This window comes from Sorex fumeus, unplaced genomic scaffold (assembly GCF_029834395.1).
Source record: "Sorex fumeus unplaced genomic scaffold, SorFum_2.1 ptg000083l, whole genome shotgun sequence".
Taxonomy (NCBI): Eukaryota; Metazoa; Chordata; class Mammalia; order Eulipotyphla; family Soricidae; genus Sorex; species Sorex fumeus.
In genome coordinates, this window is record NW_026606140.1 from 2,765,688 (window position 1) to 2,785,796 (window position 20,109).

A 20,109-nucleotide genomic window follows, 5' to 3' on the forward strand; every position below is an offset into this window, starting at 1 on the left:
ATGGAAAATTCTGTAGTGGAGATTCCAATGATTTCTGAAGTCTGGATTGTGTGGACAAGAAAATGAAGAGCTGGCAGTGTTGAGTGGATAGCAAGTGAACAGCACGGCTTCGAGTGTGAACAGACCACTGAAAACCAGGATTGCGTTGCTTGGACATTCACCAGTGGTGTAACGAAAGCCTACCGGGATTGGATATTCACATGAATTCCAGATTCGCAGTGAATGAATGGAACATTCTCTAGTGGAGATTCCAATGATTTCTGAAGTCTTGGTTGTGTGGATAGGAAAATGTAGAGCTGCCCAGGGTGGAAAGTATAGCCACTGAACATCAGGGTTGCAAGTGTGAACAGGCTGTTGAGAACCAGCTTTTGGTTACTTGGACATTTACCACTGGTTCAACAAAGACCTACCTAGAGTGCAGATTCAGATGTATTCCAGAATCGCAGTGAATGAATGGAACATTCTCTAGTGGAGATTTAAATGATTTCTGAAGGCTGGGTTGTGTGGACAGGAAAATGAAGAGCTCACAAGGGTTGAATTGATAGCTAAATGAACAGAACGGTTGTAGTTTGAAAGGGCCGCGGAAAATCATCATTGTGTTACTTGGACATTTTCCAGTGGTGTAAAGAAAAACTGCCTTTAGTGAAAGTTTAGATGAATTCTGGATTTGCAGTGAATGAATGGAACATCTTGAAGTGGAGATCACAATGATTTCTGAAGGCTGGGTTACGTGGACAGGAAAATTAAGTACTGAACAGGGTAGAGTGGATAGGCAATTGAACAGCATGGCTACGAGTCTGAACAGACCAATGAAAACCAGCATTGACTTACTTGGACATTCACCGTTGGTGTAATGAAAACCTGCCGGGAGTAGAGATTCAGATGAATTCCAGATTCGCAGGGCATGAATGGAAATTTCTGTAGTGAAGATTCCAATGATATCGGAAGTCTGGATTGTGTGGACAGCAAAATGAAGTGCTGACCAGTGTTAAGTGGATAGTCAGTGAACAGCATGGCTTCGAGTGTGAACAGAGCTGAAAAGCAGCATTGCGTTACTTTGACATTCACCAGTGGTTGTAACGAAAGCCTGCCTAGAGTGCAGATTCAGATTAATTCCAGATTCGCAGTGAATGAATGGAATATTTTGTAGTGGAGTTTCCAATGATTTCTGAAGGCTGGGTTGTGTGGACAGGAAAATGAAGAGCTGACCAGGGTTGAGTGGATAGCAAATTGAACAGCACGGCTGTGAGCGTGAAAAAACCACTGAAAACCAGCATTACTTTACTTGGACATTCACCAGTGGTGTAACGAAAGCCTGCCGGGTTTTGTTAGTGGAGATTCAGATGAATTCCTGATTCGCAGTTAATTAATGGAAGATTCTTTAGTGGCGATTCCAATGATTTCTGAAGGCTGGGATGTCTGGACAGGAAAATGAAGAGCTGGCCAGTGTTGAGTGGATAGCAAGTGAACAGCACGGCTTCGAGTGTGAACAGACCACTGAAAACCAGGATTGCATTACTTGGACATTCAGAGGTGGTGTAAGGAAAACCTGCCGAGAGTGGATGTTCAGATGAATTCCAGATTCGCAGTGAATGTTTGGAACATTCTGTAATAGAGATTCCTATGTTTTCTGAAGGGTGGGTTGTGTGGACAAGATAATTTCGATCTGACCAGCATTGAGGGTATAGCCAATTGAACAGCACTTCTGCAAGTGTGTGCATGCCTCTGAAAACCAGCATGGGGTAACTGGGACATACAATAGTGGCGTAATGAAAGACTGCCTGCAGTGCAGATTGCGATGAATTCCAATTTCACAGTGAATGATTGGGACATTCTGTATTGGAAATAACAATGATTTCTGAAGTCTGGTTTATGTGGACAGGAAAATGAATTGCTGAACAGGGATGAGTGGATAGCCAATTGAATAGCACGGCTACGAGTCTGAACAGGCCGCTGAAAACCAGCATTAGGTTAACTGGACATTCACAAGTGGTGTAACAAAAACCTGCCGGGAGTAGTGTTTCAGATGAAATCCAGATTCGCAGTGAATGAATGGAACTTTCTGTAGTGGAGATTCCAATGATATCTGAAGTCTGGACTCTGGACAGCAAAATGAAGAGCGACCAGTGTTAAGTGGATAGCCAGTGAACAGCACGGCTTCGAGTGTGAACAAACCATTGAAAATCAGCATTGCTTTACTTGTATATTCACCAGTGGTGTAACGAAACCCTGCCGCGAGTGGATATTCAGATGAATTCTAGATTCCCAGTGAATGAATGCAACATTCTGCAGTGAATGAATGCAACATTCCAATGATTTCTGTAGGCAGGGATGTGTGGACAGGAAAATAAAGAGCTGACCAGGGTTGAGTGGATAGCCAATTGAACATCACGGCTGCGATTGTGAACAGGCCACTGAAAACCAGCTTTGGGTTACTTGGACATTGATTAGTATTGTAACAAAAGCCTGATTGGAGTGCACGTTCAGATTAATTCCAGATTCGCAATGCGATTGTGAAGAGGCCGCAAAAAACAAGCCTTTGGTTATTTGTACATTCACCAGTGGTGGAACGAAAACCTCCCGAGAGTGGATGTTCAGATGAATTCCAGATCCGCAGTTAATGTATGGAACATTCTGTAGTAGAGATTCCATTGATTTCTGAAGGATGGGTTTTGTGGACAAGAAATTTAAGATTTGACCAGCATTGAGGGGATAGCCAATTGAACAGCACGTCTGCGAGTGTGAGCATGCCTCTGAAAACCAGCATGGGGTTACTTGGACATAAAATAGTGGTGTACCGAAAGACTTCTGCAGTGCAGATTGAGATGAATTCCAAATTCGCAGTGAATGAATGGAACATTCTGTAGTTGAGATAACAATGATTTCTGAAGGATGGGCTATGTGGACAGGAAAATGAAGTGCTGAACAGGGATGAGTGGATAGTCAATTGAGTAGCACGGCTATGAGTCTGAACAGGCCACTGAAAACCAGCATTGGGTTACTTGGACATTCACCAGTGGTGTAACGAAAACTTGCCGGGAATAGAGATTCAGATGAATTCCAGATTCACAGTGAATGAATGGAACTTTTTGTACTGGAGATTCCAATGATATCTGAAGTCTGGACTGTATGGACAGCAAAAAGAAGAGCTGACCAGTGATAAATGGATAGCCAGTGAACTTCACTGTTTCGAGTGTGAACAAACCACTGAAACCAGCAACGTGTTACTTGGACATTCACCAGTGGTGTAACTAAAGCTTGCCGGGAGTGGATATTCATTTGAATTCCAGATTCGCAGTGAAGGAATGGAACATTCCGTAGTGGATATTTCAATGATTTCTGAAAGTTGGGTTGTGTGGACAGGAAAATGAACAGCTGACCAGCACTGAGTGGATAGAATATTGAACAGCACGTCTGTGAGAGTGAACATGCCGCTGAAAACCAGCATTTGGTTACTTGGACATTCCCCACTGGTGTAACAAAAACCTGCCTGGAGTGGAGAGTCAGATGAATTTCAGATTCAGAGTGACTGAATGGAACATTCTGCAGTCGAGTCTAAAGTTTTGGTTGTGTGAATAGGAAAATGTAGAGTTACCCAGGATGGAAAGTATAGCCAGTAAACTGCAGGGTTGCGAGTTTGAACAGTCTGTTGAGAACCAGCTTTCGGTTACTTGAACATTTACCAGTGGTTCAACAAAAAACTGCCTGGAGTGCAGATTCTGATGTATTCCAGATTCGCAGTGAATGAATGGAACATTCTCTAGTGGAGATTTATATGATTTCTGAAGGCTGGGTTGTGTGGACAGGAAAATGAAGAGCTGACGTGGGTTAAATCGATAGCCAAATGAACAGAACGGCTGCGAGTTTGAAAGGGCCTCTGAAAACCAGCATTGCGTTACTTGGATATTCACCAGTGGTGTAACGAAAAGCTGCCGATAGTGGATGTTCAGATGAATTCCGGATTCGTAGTGAATGAATGGAACATTCTGTAGTGAATATGCCAATGATTTCTGAAGGCTGGGTTGTGTGGACAGGAAAATGAAGAGCTGACCAGCATTGAGTGGATAGAATATTGAACAGCACGTCTGCCAGTGTGAACATGCTGCTGAAAACCAGCATTGGGTTACTTGGACATTCACCACTGTTGTATAGAAAACCTGCCTGGAGTGGAGAGTCAGATGAATTCCAGATTCGGATTGACTGAATGGAACATTCAGTAGTGAAGAGTCCAATGATTTCTGAAGTCTTGGTTGTGTGGATAGGAAAATGAAGAGCTGCCCAGGGTGGAAAGAGCAGCTAGTGAACAGCAGGGCTGCGAGTGTGAACAGGTCGCTGATATCCAGCTTTCGTTTACTAGGACATTTACCAGTAGTTCAACAAAGACCTTCCTGGATTGCAGATTCAGGTGAATTGCAGATTCGCAGTGAATGAATGGAACATTCTGTAGTGGAGATAACAATGATTTCTGAAGGCTTGGTTGTGTGGACAGGAAAATGAAGAGCTGACCAGGGTTGAGTGGATAGGCAATTGAACAGCACAGCTGCGACTGTGAACAGGCCGCTGAAAATGATTAATGGGTTACTTGGTCATTCACCAGTGGTGTAACGAAACCTACTTGATGTGAAGACTCAGAAGAATTCCAGATTTGGAGTGACTGAATGGAACTTTCTGTAGTGGAGATTCCAATGATTTCTGAAGGCTGGAATCTGTGGACAGGAAAATGAAGAGCTGAGCAGGGTTCAGTGTATAGTCAATTGAACAGCACGGATGCAAGTGTGAACAGTCCGCTGAAAACTGGCATTGGGTTACTTTGTCATTCACCAATGGTGTAACGAACACTGCCTGGTGTGGAGGGTCACATGAATTCCAGATTCGCAGTGAATGTATGGAACAATCTGTATTGGAGATTCCAATGATTTCTGTATGCTGGTTTGTGTGGACACGAAAATGAAGAGCTGACCGTGTTGAGTAGAAAGTCAATTGAACAGCATGGCTGCGGTTGTGAACAGGCCGCTGAAAACCAGCATTGGGTCACTTGGACATTCAACAGTGGTGTAACGAAAGCCTGCCGGGACTGGAAAGTGAGATGAATTCCAGATTCGCAGTGAATTAATGGAACATTCTGTACTGGAGATTCCACTGATTTCTGAATGCTGGTTTGTGTGGACAATAAAATGAAGAGCTGAGAAGGGTTGAGTGGATAACCAATTTAATAGCACGTCTGCAAGTGTGAACAAACTGCTGAAAAACAGCATTGCGTTACTTGGATTTTCATCAGTGGTGTAACAAAAACCTGCCATGGCAGGATGTTCAGATGAATTCCAGATTCGGAGTGAATGAATGGTACATTTTGTAGTGGAGATTTAAATGATTTCTGAAGTCTGGATTGTGTGGACAGGAAAATGAAGAGCTGACCAGTGTTGAGTAGATTGCCAGTGAACATTCTTCCATTCTGAAGAGATCACTGAAAACCAGCATTGCGTTACTTGGACATTCACCAGTGCTGTAACGAAAGCCTAACGAGAGTGCAGATTCAGATTAATTCCAGAATCGCAATGAATTAATGGAACATACTGTAGTGCAGGTTCCAATGACTTCGGAAGCCTGTGCGACGTCGAGAGGAAAATGAACATCTGACCAGCAATTATTGTATTGCCAATTTAATAGCACTACAGCGAGTGTGAACAGGACACTGAAAACCAACATTGGGTTACTTGCTCATTCAACAGTGGTTTAACGAAAACCTGTCTGGACAGTCAGATGAATTTCAGATTCGCAGTGAATATATGGTACAGTCTGTAGTGGAGATTCCAGTGATTTCTGAAGGCTGTGTTGGGTGGACAGGGAAAAGAAGAGCTGAGCAGGGTTGAATCGATAGCAAATGAAACAGCACGGCTGCGAGTATGAAAAGGTCGCTGAAAACCAGCATTGGGTTACTTGGACATTCACCAGTGGTGTTTCAAAAGCATGCCTGCAGTGCAGATTCAGATGAATTCCACATTCGCAGTGAATGAATTTAACATTCTGTAGTGCAGGTTCCAATGATTTCTGAAGGCTGGTCGATGTGGACAGGAAAATGAAGAGCTGACCAGCATTGAGTGTATTGCCAATTGAACAGCACGTCTGCGAGTGTGAACAGTCCGCTGAAAACCAGAATTGGGTTACTTCGACATTCACCAGTGCTGTAACGAAAGCGTAACGAGAGTGCAGATTCAGATTAATTTCAGAATCGCAATGAACGAATGGAACATACTTTGGTGGAGATTCCAATGATTTCTGAAGGCTGGATGATGTGGACAGGAAAATGAAGAACTGAACAGAGTTGAGTGGATAGCAAATTGAACAGCATGGATGCGAGTCTGAACAGGCCGCTGAAAACCAGCATTGGGTTACTTGGACATTCACTAGAGGCATAACGAAAATCTGCCGGTAGTGGAGATTCCGAAGAACTCCAGATTCGCAGAGAAGGAATGGAACATTCTGTAGTGGAGATTTCAATGTTTTCTGAAGGCTGAATTGTGTGGACAGGAATATGAACAGCTTATCAAGGTTGAGTGCATAGCCAATTTAACAGCACTGCTTGAGTGTGAACTGGCTGCTGAAAACCAGCTTGGACATTTGCCAGTGGTGTAACAAAAACCTGCTTATAGTGGATATTAAGATGAATGCCAGATTCACAGTTAATGAATGGAACATTCTGTATTGTAGATTCCAATGATTTCTGAAGGCTTGGTTTTGTGAACAGGAAAATGAAGAGTTGAACAGGGTTGAGTTTATAGTCAATTGAACAGCACGGCTGCGAGTCTGAACAAGCCGCTGAAAACCAGCGTTGGTTTACTTGGACATTCACGAGTGGTGTAACGAAAACCTGCCAGGTGTGGAGATTCAGATGAATTCCAGATTCGCAGTGAATGAATGGAACATTCTGTAGTGCAGATTCCAATGATTTCTGAAGACTGAATTGTGTGGACACGAAAATGAATACCTGACCAGAGTTGAGTTGATAGGCAGTGAACAGCACGGGTACGAGTGTGAACAGACAGCTAAAAATCAGCATTGCGTTACTTGGACATTCACCAGTGGTGTAACAAAAACCTGCCGAGAGTGGAGATTCTGATGAACTCCAGAATCGCAGTGAATGATTGGAACATACTGTAGTGGATGTTCCAATGTTTTCTGAAGTCTGGGTTGTGTAGACAGGAATACGAATTGGTGACAGGGTTGACTGGATAGGCAATTGGACAGCAGGTCTGTGAGTGTGAACTGGCCCCTGAAAACCAGCATTGGTTTACTTGGACATTCACGAGTGGTGTAACGAAAAACTGCCAGGTGTGGAGATTCAGATGAATTCCAGATTCGCGGTGAATGAATGGAATATTCTATAGTGCAGTTTCCAATGATTTCTTAAGTCTGAATTGTGTGGACACGAAAATGAAGAGCTGACCAGAGTTGAGTTGATAGCCAGTGAATAGCACGGGTACGAGTGTGAACAGACCGCTGAAAAATCAGCATTGCATTACTTGGACATTCACCAGTGGTGTAACGAAAACCTGCCTGGAGTGGAGTTTCAGTTGAATTCCAGATTCCCATTGAATGTGTGGAATATTCTGTAGTGGAGATTCAAATGATTTTTGAAGCCTGGTTTGTTTAGACAGGAAAATGAAGCGTTGCCCAGGGTTGAGTGAATAGCCAATAGAAAAGCATGGCTGCGAATGTGAACAGGCCTCTGATAACCAGCATTGGGTTACTTGGACATTTAACAGTGGTGTATCGAAAACCTGCCTGGAGTGCAGAGTCAGATGAATTCCAGATTCGCAGTGAATGAATGGAACATTCTGTATTGGAGAGTTCAATGATTTCTGAAGGCTGGGTTGTGTTGACAGGAAAATGAAGAGCTGAACAGGACTGAGTGGATATCCTATTGAACAGCACGGCTGCGAGTCTGATGAGGCCGCTGAAAACTGTGATTTCTGAATTCTGGATTGTGTGTACAGGAAAATGAAGAGCTGACCAGGGTTGAGGGGATATCCAATTAACAGCATGGCTGCGATTGTGAACAGGCCGCTGCAAACCAGCATTGGGTTCCTTGGACATTCTCCAGTGGTGTAACGAAAGCCTGCCTGGAGTGCAGTTTCAGATTAATTCCAGAATCGCAGTGAATGATTGAATCATTCTCTAGTGGAGAGTCCAATGATTTCTTATGTCTGGGTTGTTTGCATAGCAAAATGAAGAGATGACCATGGTGGAGTGGATAGCCAGTGAACAGCAGGGCTGCAAGTGTGAACTGGCTGCTGAAATCCAGCATTGTGTTACTTGGACATTCACCACTTGTGTAAAAAAACCTGCCTGGAGTGGAGATTAGGATTAATTCCAGATTCGCAATGAATGTTTGTAACATTCTGTAGTGGAAATTCCAATGATTTCTGAAGTCTGGACTGTGTGGACAGGAAAATGAAGAGCTGGCCAGTGTTGAGTGGATAGCCAGTGAACAGCACGACTTCGAGTGAGAACATACTGCTGAAAACCAGCATTGTGTTACTTAGATATTCAGTAGTGGTGTAACCAAAGCCTGGGTTGAGCGCAGATTCAGATTAATTGCAGATTCGCAGTGAATGAATGGAATGTTCTGTAGTGGAGATAACATTGATTTCTTTAGGCTGGTTTTTGTGGACGAGTAAATGAAGAGCTGACCTGGGTTGACTGGATAGCCAATTGAAAAACACGTCTGTGAGTGTGAATATGCCGCTGAATACCAGCATTGGGTTACTTGGTAATTCAGCAGTGCTGCAATGCAAACCTGCCTGTATTGGAGAGTTTGATGAATTCCAGATTCACCGTGAATGAATGGAACATTCAGTAGTGGAGATTCCAATGATTTCTGAAGGCTGGGTTATGTGGACAGGAAAAGAAGAGCTGACCATGGTTGAATCGATAACCAATAAAACAGCACGGCTGCGAGTATGAAAAGGCCGCTGAAACCCAGCTTTGGGTTACTTGGACATTCACCAGTGGTGAAACGAAAGACTGGCTGCAATGCAGATTCAGATGAATTCCAAATTCGCAGTGAATGAATGGAACATTCTGGAGTGGAGTTACGGATAATTTCTGAGGGTTGGGTTCTTTGTAAATGAAACTGTAGTGTGAACAGGCCGCTGAAAACCCGCATTGGGTTTCTTGGTCCTTCACCAGTGGTGTAAAGAAAGCCTGCTGGAGTGCAGTGGTGTAACCTTCACCAGTGGTGTAACGATAACCTGACTGGATTGGAGAGTCAAATGCTTTCCAGATTCACAGTGAATGAATGGAACATTTTGCATTGGAGATTCCAATGTTTTTTGAAGGCTGGGTTATATGGAGAGGAAAACTAAGATCTGAACAGGGTTGAGTGGATACCCAATTGAACAACACGGATGCGAGTCTGAACAGGCTGATGAAATCCAGCATTAGTTTACTTGGACATTCACGAGTGGTGTAAAGGAAACCTGCCAGGAGGGAAGAATCAGATGAATTCCAGATTCGCAGTGAATGAATGGGACATTCTGTAATGCAGATTCCAATGATTTTGAAGTCTAGATTGTGTGGACAGGAAAATGAAGAACTGACGTGTGTTCAGTTGATAGCCAGTGAACACGAGCTACGGCTACGAGTGTGAAGAGACCGCTGAAAACCAGCATTGCGTTACTTGGATATTCACCAGTGGTGTAAAGAAAGCCTGCTGGAGTGCAGATTCTGATTTATTCCAGAATCGCAGTGAATGAATGTAACGTTCTGTAGTGGAGAGTCCAATGATTTCTTAAGTCTGGGTTGTCTGCATAGCAAAATGAAGAGCTGACCAAGGTGGGTTGGATAGCCAGTGAACAGCAGAGCTGCGACTGTGAACTAGATGGTGAAAACCAGCTTTGGGTTACTTGGACTTTCATAAGTGGTGTAACAAAAACCTGCCCGGAGTGGAGATTTAGATGAATTCCTCATTCACAATGAATTAACGGAACATTATGTAGGGGAGATTTAAATGATTGCTGAATGCATGGTTGTGTGGACAATAAAATGATGAGCTGACCAGGGTTGAATCGATAGCCAATAGAAAAGCACGGCTGCGAGTATGAAAATGCCGATGAATACGAGCATTGTGTTACTTTTACATTCACCAGTGGTGTAACGAATACCTACCGAGAGTGGAGATTCATATGAATGCCAGATTGGCAGTGAATGAATGGAAAACTCTGTAGTGGAGATTCCAATGATTTCTGATATCTGGATTTTGAGGACAGTAAAATGAAGAGCTGACCAGTGTTGAGTGGATAGCCATTCAACAGTACGGATTCCAGTGTGAACAGACCACTGAAAACCAGCATTGCGTTCCTTGGACTTTCACCAGTGGTGTAACGAGAGCCTGACGAGAGTGCAGATTCAGATTAATTCCAGATTCGCAGTGAATTAATGGAACCTTCTGTAGTGGAGTTAAAAATGATTTCTGTAGGCTGGGTTGTGTGGACGGGAAAATGAAGAGGTGACGAGGATTGTGTGGATGGCTAGTTGAACAGCACGTCTGCGACTGTGAACAGGCCGCTGAAAGCCATCATTGATTTACTTGGACATTCACCAGTAGCGTAACGAAATACTGCCTGCAGTGCAGATTCAGATAAATTCCAGATTTGCAGTTAATGAATGGAACATTCTGTAGTGGAGATAACAATGATTTCTGAGGTCTGGATTATGTGGACAGGAAAATGATCAGCTAACTTGGGTTGAGTGGATAGCCAATTGAACAGCACTACTGTGAGTGTGAACAGGCTGCTGAAAACCAGCATTGGGTTACTTGCTTATTCATCAGTGGTGTAACGAAAACCTGCCTGGAGTGGAGAGTTAGATGAATTCCATATTCGCAGTGAATGAATGGAACAATCTTTAGTGGAGCTTCCAATGATTTCTAAAGGCTGGGTTGGGTGGACAAGAAAAAGAAGAGCTGACCAGGTTTGAATCGATAGCCAATAAAACAGCACGGCTGTGAGTATGAAAAGTTCGCTGAAATCCAGCATTGGCTCACTTGGACATTCACCAGTGGTGTAAGGAAAATCTGCATGGAGTGGAGATTTAGTTGAATTCGAGATTCGCATTGAATGTATGGAACATTCTGTAGTGGAGATTCCAATGATTTTTGAAATCTGTGTTTTATGGACAGGAAAATGAAGAATTGACCAGGGTTGAGTGGATAGCCAATTGAAAAGCATGGCGAAGATTGTGAACAGGCCACTGATAAAAAGAATTGGGTTCCTTGGACATTCAACAGTGGTGTATCGAAAATCTGCTTGTAGTGCAGTCAGATGAATTCCAGATTCGCAGTGAATGAATCAATCATTCTGTATTGGAGATTCCAACGATTTCTGAAGGTTGGGTTGTCTGGACAGGAAAATGAAGAGTTGACCAGGGTTGAATCGATAGCCAATTGAACAGCGCGCCTGTGAGTAAGAAAAGGCCGCTTAAAAATAGCATTGGATTATTTTGACATTCACCAGTGGTGTAACGAAACCTGCCTGGAGTGGAGATTCAGATGAATTTCATATGCGCAGTGAATGAATGGAACATTCTGTAGAGGAGTTTCAAATGATTTCTGAAGTCTGTTTTGTGTGGACAGGAAAATAAACAGCTGAACTGGTTTGAGTGGATAGCCAATTGAACAACACATCTGCTAGTGTGAACATGCCGCTGAAAACCATCATTGGCTAAGTTGGCATTCACAAGTGGTGTAACGAAAGTCTGCCTGCAGTGCAGATTCAGATGAATTTAAAATTCGCAGTGAATGCATGGAACATTCTGTAATGGAGATAACAATGATTTCTGTAGGCTGGGTTGTGTGGACGGTAAAATGAAGAGCTGACCTGGGTTGAGTGGATAGCGAATTGCACAGCACGGCTGCGAGTGTCAACAGGCCACTGAAAACCCGCATTGAGTTAATTGGTCATTCACCAGTGATGTAAAGGAAACCTGCCTGGAGTGGAGAGTCAAATGTATTCCAGATTCAAAGTGAATGAATTGAACATTCTGTAGTGGAGATTCTAATGATTTATGAAGGCTGGATGATGTGAACAGGAAAATGTAGGGATGAACAGTGTTGAGTGGATAGCCAATTTAACAGCACGGCTGCGAGTCTGAACAGGCCACTGAAAACCAGCATTAGGTTACTTGGACAATAACCAGTGTTGTAACGAAAGCCTGCCTGGAGTGGAGATTCAGATGAATTCCAGATTAGTAGTGAATGTAGGGAACATTCTGTAGTGGAGTTTCCGATGATTTCTGATGGGTGGCTTGCGTGGACAGGAAAATGAAGAGCTGACCAGTGATGAGTGGATAACCAGTTGAACAGCAATGCCGCAGTTCTGAACAGGCCGCTAAAAGCCAGCATTCGGTTCCTTGGACATTCACCAATGGTGAAATGAAAACCTGCCGGGAGTGGAGATTCAGATGAATTCTAGATTCGCAGTGAATTAAAGTAACATTCTGGTAGTGGAGATTCCAGTGATTTCTGAAGACTGGGTTATGTGGACAGGACAATGAAGAGCTGAACAAGGTTGAGTGGATAGCCAATTTAACAGTACTACTGCGAGTGTGAACAGGCCACTGAAAATCAACTTTTGGTTACTTGGTCATTCAGCAGTAGTGTAAAGAAAACCTGTCTTTAGTGCAGAGTCCTATGAATTTCAGATTCGTAGTGAATGATGTAACAATCTGTAGTGGAGATTCCAATGATTTCTGAAGGCTGGGTTGGGTGGACAGGAAAAAGAAGAGCTGACCAGGTTTGAATCGATAGCCAATAAAACAGCACGGGCTGGAGTATGAATAGGTCGATGAAAACCAGCATTGTGTTACTTTGACATTAACCAGTGTTGTAACGAAAGCCTGCCTATAATGCAGATTCAGATAAATTCAAGAATCGCAATGAAAGATTGGAACATTCTGTAGTGGAGAGTTTTCTTATGTCTGGATTGTTTGCATAGCAAAATGAAGAGCTGACCAGGGTGGAGTGGATAACCAGTGAACAGCAGGGCTGCAAGTGTTAACTGGCTGCTGAAAACCAGCATTTGGTTACTTGGACATTCACCAGTGGTGGAATGGACTGGAGATTCAGATGAATTTATGATTAGCAGTGAATTTACGGAACATTCTGCAGTGGAGGTTCCAATGATTTCTAAAGGATGGGTTGTGTGAACAGGAAAAGGAAGAGTTGACCAGGGTTCATTCGATAGCCAATCGAACAGCATGACTGGATTGTGAACAGGCCGCTGAAAACCAGCATTGGGTTTCTTGGACATTCAACAGCGCTGTAACGAAAACGTGCCTTGAGTGCAGAGTCAGATGAATTCCAGATTCGCAGTGAGTGAATGGAACACTTTGTAGTGGAGAATCCAATTATTTCTGAAGTCTGGACTGTGTGGACAGGAAATGAAAAGCTGACCAGAGTTGAGTGGATAGCCAGTGAACAGCACGGCTTCGAGTGTGAAAAGACCACTGTAAACCAGCATTGCGCTACTTGGACATTCACCAGTGGTGTAACGAAATACTCCCTGGATTGGAGAGTCAGATGAATTCCAGATTCGATGTGAATGAATGGAACATTCTGTAATGGAGGTTAAAATGATTTCTGAAGGCTGGGTGATGTGGACAGGAAAACGAAGAGCTGACCAGGCTTGAGTGGATAGCCAATTGAACAACATGGCTGCGAGTCTGTACAGGATGCTGAAAACCAGCATTGGGTTACTTGGTAACTCACCAGTGGTATAACGAAAGCCTGCCTGGATTGAAGATTCAGATCCAGTTTTGAGTGGATAGCTAGTGAATAGCAGGGCTGCAAGTGGCAACAGGCTGCTGAAAACCAGCTTTGGGTTATTTGGACATTCACCAGTGGTTTAACAGAGATCTGCATTTAGTGGAGATTGAGATGAATTCAAGATTCGCAGTGAATGAATGGAACATTATGTAGTGGAGATTTCAATGATTTCTGAAGGCTGAGTTCTGTGTACAGGAAAATGAATAGCTGACCAGGGTTGAATCGATAGCCAATTGAAGAGCGAGTGTGAAAATGAGGCTGAAAACCAGAATTGTGTTACTTGGACATTCAATGGTGTTGTAACGAAAACCTGGCAGGTGTGGAAAGTCAGATGAATTCCAGACTCGCAGTGAATGAATGGAACATTCTATAATGGAGATTCCAATGATATCTGAATGCTCGTTTGTGTGGACAGGAAAATGAAGAACTCATCAGGGTTGAATATGTAGCCAATTAAAGAGAACGGCTGCGAATATGAAAAGCCCGCTGAAAACCAGCATTGTGTCACTTGGGTATTCATCAGTGGTGTAACGAAAAGCAGCCTGGAGTGGAGAGTCAGATGAATTCCAGATTCGCAGTGAATGAATGGAACATTATCTATTGGAGAGTTCAATCATTTCTGAAGTCTGGGTTGTGTGGAAAGGAAAATGAAGAACTGACCGGTGTTAAGTGGATAGCCAGTGAACAGCAGGGCTGTGAGTGGGAACAGGCTGCTGAAAACCAGCTTTGGATTATTTAGACATTCACCAGTGGTGTAACAAAAGCCTACCTGGAGTAGAGATTCAAATTAATTCCAGATTACAGTGAATGAATGGAACATTCTCTATTGGAGATAACAATGTTTTCTGAGTGATGGGTTGTGTGGACAGTAAAATGAAGAACTGACCATGGTTGAATTGATAGCCAGTTGAACACCACGTCTGCGAGTATGAAAAAGCCGCTGAAATCCAGCATTGGGTTACTTGGACATACACCAGCGGTGTAACGAAAGCCTACCCGGATTGGAGATTCAGATGAATTCCAGATCCGCAGTGAATGAATGGAACATTCTGTAGTGGAGAAAACAATGATTTCTGAAGGCTGGGTTGTGTGGACAGGAAAATGAAGAGCTAACCAGTGTTTAGTGGATGGCAAATTGAATAGCACGGCTGTGAGTGTGAACAGGCCACTGAAAACCAGCATTGGGTTACTTGGACATTAACCAGTGGTGTAACGAAATCCTGCCTGGAGTGGAGATTCAGATGAATTCCAAATTCGCATTGAATGAATGGAACGTTCTGTATGGAGATTCAAATGATTTCATAATGCTGGGCTGTGAGGACAGGAAATTGAAGAGCTGACCAGCATTGCGTGGATAGTCAATTGAAAAGCACGTTTGCGAGTATGAATAGACCGCTGAAAACCAGCATTGGGTTACTTAGACATTCACCAGTTGTGTAACGAAAACCTGCCGGTAATGGAGATTCCAATGAATTCTAGATACACAGTAAATGAATGGAATATTCTGTAGTGGAGATTCCAAAAATTATTGAATTCTGAATTGTGTGGACAGAAAAATGAAGAACTGACCAGTATTGAGTGGATAGGCAATTGAACAGCGAGGCTGTGAGTGTGAACAGACCGCTGAAAACCAGTATTGCGTTACCCGTATTTTCACCAGTGGAGTAATGAAAGCCTGCCTGGAGTGCAGATTCAGATTAATTCCCTATTCTCAGTGAATGAATGGAACATTCAGTAGTGGAGATTCCAATGATTTCTGAAGGGTGGGCTGTGTGGACAGGAAAATGAAGAGCTGACCAGGGTTTAGAGGATAGCCAATTGAACAGCATGTCTGCGAGTGTGAACATGCCACTGAAAACGAGCATTAGGTTACTTGGACATTCAAGAGTGGCGTAACGAAAACCTGCCTGGAGTGGAGAGGCTGATGAATTCCAGATTCTCAGTGAATGAATGGAACATGCTTTGCTTTAGATTCCAATGATTTCTGAAGGTTTGGTGATGTGGACAGGAAAATGCAGAGCTGAACAGGTTTGAGTGGATAGCCAATTTAACCGCATGGCTGCGAGTCTGAACAAGCCGCTGAAAGCAGCATTGGGATACTTGAACATTCTCCAGTGGTGTAACGAAAACCTGCCTGTATTGGAGAATCCACTGAATTCCAGATTTGCAGAGAATGAATGGAACATTCTGTAGCGCAGGTTCCAATGATTTCTGAAGTCTGGGTTGTGTGGACAGGAAAATGAAGTGCTGACCAGTGTTTAGTGGATAGCCAATTGAACAGTAGGGCTGTCATTGTGATCAGGCCGCTGAAAACCGCATTGGGTTATTTGGACATTCAAAGGCGGTGTAACGAAAACCTGCCTTGAGTGCAGAGTCAGATGAATTCCAGATTCGCAGTGAGTGAATGGAACATTCTGTAGTGGAGTTTTAAATGGTTTCTGAATGCTAGGTGGTGTGGACAGGAAAATGAAGAGCTGGCTAGGGTTGAATCGAAAGCCAGTAGAACAGTAAGGCTGCGAGTCTGAAAAGGAGACTGAAAACCAGCATTGTGTTACTTGGACATTCAACAGTGGTGTAACGAAAACCTGGCAAGAGTGGAGAGTCAGATGAATTCCAGATTCGCAGTGAATGAAAGGAACATTCTATAATGGAGATTTCAATGATTTCTGAAGGCTCTTTGGTGTGGAAAGGAAAATGGAGTGCTCACCAGTGATGAATCGGTAGCCAATTGAATAGAACAGCTGTGAGTATCAAAAGGCCGCTGAAAACCAGCATTGCGTCACTTGGACATTCACCAGTGGAGTAACGGAAACCTGCCTGGAGTGGAGAGTCAGATGAATTCCAGATTCGCAGTAAATGAATGGAACATTCTGTAATGGAGAGTCCAATGATTTCTGAAGTCTGGGTTCTGTGAACAGGAAAATGAAGAGCTGACCAGTGTTAAGTGGATAGCCAGTGAACAGCAGGGCTGAGAGTGGGAAAAGGCTGCTGATAACCAGCTTTGGGTTTCTTGGACATTCACCAGTGGTGTTGCAAAGGCCTACCTGGAGTAGAGATTCAGATTTATTCCAGATTTGCAGTGAATGAATGGAACATTTTGTAGTGGTGATAACAATGTTTTCGGAAGGCTGGGTTGTGTGAACATTAAAAGGAAGAGCTGATAATGGTTGAATCGATAGCCAGTTGAACACCACATCTGTGCGTATGAAAAAGCCGCTGTAAACCGGCATTGAGTTACATGGACTTTCTGCAGAGGTGTAATGAAAGCCAGTGTTAAGTTACAATGATTTCTGAAGTCTGGTCTGTGTGGAAAGGAAATGAAAATCTGACCAGTGTTGAGTGCATAGCCAGTGAACAGTACAGCTTTGAGTGTGAACAGACCGCTGAAAACCAGCATTTCGCTACTTGGACATTCACCAGTGGTGTAACGAAAGCCTGCCTGGAGTGCAGGTTCAGATTGTTTCCAGATTCGCATTAAATGAAAGGAACGTGATGTAGTGGAGAATCCAATGGTTTCTAAACGCTGCGTGATGTGGAAAGGAAAAGATAGAGCTGAAAAGGGATGAGTGGATAGCCCATTGAACAGCACGGCTGCGTGTCTGAACAGGCCGTTGAAAACCAGCATTGGGTTACTGGGACATTCACCATTGGTATAACGAAAACCTGACTGGAGAGCAGATTCAGATTAATTCCACATTCGCAGTGAATGAATGGAACATACTGTAGTGGAGGTTCCAATGATTTCTGTATATCTGGGTGGTTTAGACAGGAAAATGAAGAGCTAACCAGGGTTTAGGGGATGGGAAATTGAACAGCAGAGCTGTGAGTGTGAACAGGCTGCTGAAAATCAGCATTGGGTTACTTTGTCATTCACCAGCTTTGTAACGAAAACCTGCCTGGAGTGGAGAGTCAGATGAATTCCAGATTCGCAGTGAATGTATGGAACGTTCTGTAGTGGAGGTTCCAATGATTTCTGAAGTCTGGGTGGTGTGGAGAGGAAAACGCAGAGCTGACCAGTGTTGTGTGAATAGCCAATTGAACAGCACATCTGCGACTGTGAAAATGCCGGAGAAAACCAGCATTGGGTTACTTGGACATTCAACAGTGGTGAAACGAAAACCTGCCTGGAGTGGAGAGTAAGATAAATACCAGAATCACAGATAATGAATGGAACATTCTGTAGTAGAGATTTCAATGATTTCAGAAGGCTGGGTGATGTGAACAGGAAAATGTAGAGCTGACCAATATTGGTTGGATAGCCAATTGAACAGCACAGCTGCGATTGTGAACATGCTGCTGAAAACCAGCATTGCGTTACTTGGACATTCAACAGTGGTGTAACGAAAACCTGCCTGGAGTGGAGAGTAAGATAAATACCAGAATCACAGATAACGAATGGAACATTCTGTAGTAGAGATTTCAATGATTTCAGAAGGCTGGGTGATGTGAACAGGAAAATGTAGAGCTGACCAGTATTGGTTGGATAGCCAATTGAACAGCACAGCTGCGATTGTGAACATGCTGCTGAAAACCAGCATTGCGTTACTTGGACATTCAACAGTGGTGTAACGAAAACCTGCCTGGAGTGGAGAGTAAGATAAATACCAGAATCACAGATAACGAATGGAACATTCTGTAGTAGAGATTTCAATGATTTCAGAAGGCTGGGTGATGTGAACAGGAAAATGTAGAGCTGACCAGTATTGGTTGGATAGCCAATTGAACAGCACAGCTGCGATTGAGAACATGCTGCTGAAAACCAGCATTGCGTTACTTGGACATTCAACAGTGGTGTAACGAAAACCTGCCCTGAGTGGAGAGTCAGATGAATTCCAGATTCGCAGTGAATGTATGGAACGTTCTGTAGTGGAGGTTCCAATGATTTCTGAAGTCTGGGTGGTGTGGAGAGGAAAACGCAGAGCTGCACAGGCTTAAGTGGATAGCCAATTGAACAGCACAGCTGCGATTGAGAACATGCTGCTGAAAACCAGCATTGTGTTACTTGGACATTCACCAGTAGTATAACGAAAAGCAGCCTGGAGTGGAAATTCAGATGTATTCCAGATTCGCAGTGAATGTATGGAACATTCTGTAGTGGAGTTTCCAATGATTTCTGAAGTCTGTGTGGTGTTGACAGGAAAATGAATATCTGACCAGGCTTGAGTGGATAGCCAATTGAAATGCACGGCTGCAAATCTGAACAGGACGCTGAAAACCAGCATTGTCTTACTTGGACATTCACCAGTGGTATAACGAAAACCTGCCAGAAGTGCAGATTCCGATGAATTCCAGATTCACAGTGAATGAATGGAACATTCTGTAGTGGAGGTTCCAATGATTTGTGATGTCTGGGTTGTGTGGAAAGTAAAATGCAGAGCTAAACAGGGTTGAGTGGATCGCCAATTGAACAGAACGGCTGCGAATCTGAGCAGGCCACTGAAAACCAGCATTAGGTTACTTGGACATTCAACAGAGGTGTTAAAAAACCTGACTTGAATGCAGAGTGAGATGAATTCCAGATTCACAGTGAGTGAATGAAACATTTTGTAGTGGAGAATCCAATAATTTCTGAAGTCTGGATTGTGTGGAAAGGAAATGAAAAGCTGACCAGTGTTGAGTGGATAGCCAGTGAACAGCACGGTTTCGAGTGTGAACAGACCACTGTAAACCAGCATTGCGCTACTTGGACATTGACCAGTGATGTAACGAAAGCCTGCCTGGAATGCAAGTTCAGATTAATTCCAGATTCGCAATGAATGATTGGAACGTTCTGAAGTGGAGAATCCAATGATTTCTGAAGGCTGCGTGATGTGGACAGGAAAATGAAGAGCTGAAAATGGTTTAGTGGATAGCTAATTGAACAGCACGTCTGCGAGTGTGAACATGCCGCTGAAAACGAGCAGTGTGTTTTTCGTGGACATTCCCCAGTGGTGTAACAAAAGCCTGCAGGGAGTGGAGAATCAGATGAATTCCAGATTCGCAGTGAATGAAAGGAACATTCTGTAGTGGAGATAACAATGATTTATGAAGGCTGGGTTGTATGGACAGGAAAATGAAGAGCTAACCAGGGTATAGTGGATGGTAAATTGAATAGCACGGCTGCGAGTGTGAACAGTCCGCTGAAAACCAGCATTGGGTTACTTGGGCATTCACTAGTGTTGTAACTAAATCCTGCCTGGAGTGGAGAGTCAGATGAATTCCAGATTCGCAGTGAATGAATGGAACTTTCTGAAGTAGTGATTCCAATGTTTACTGAAGTCTGAATTGTGTGGACAGGAAAATGAAAA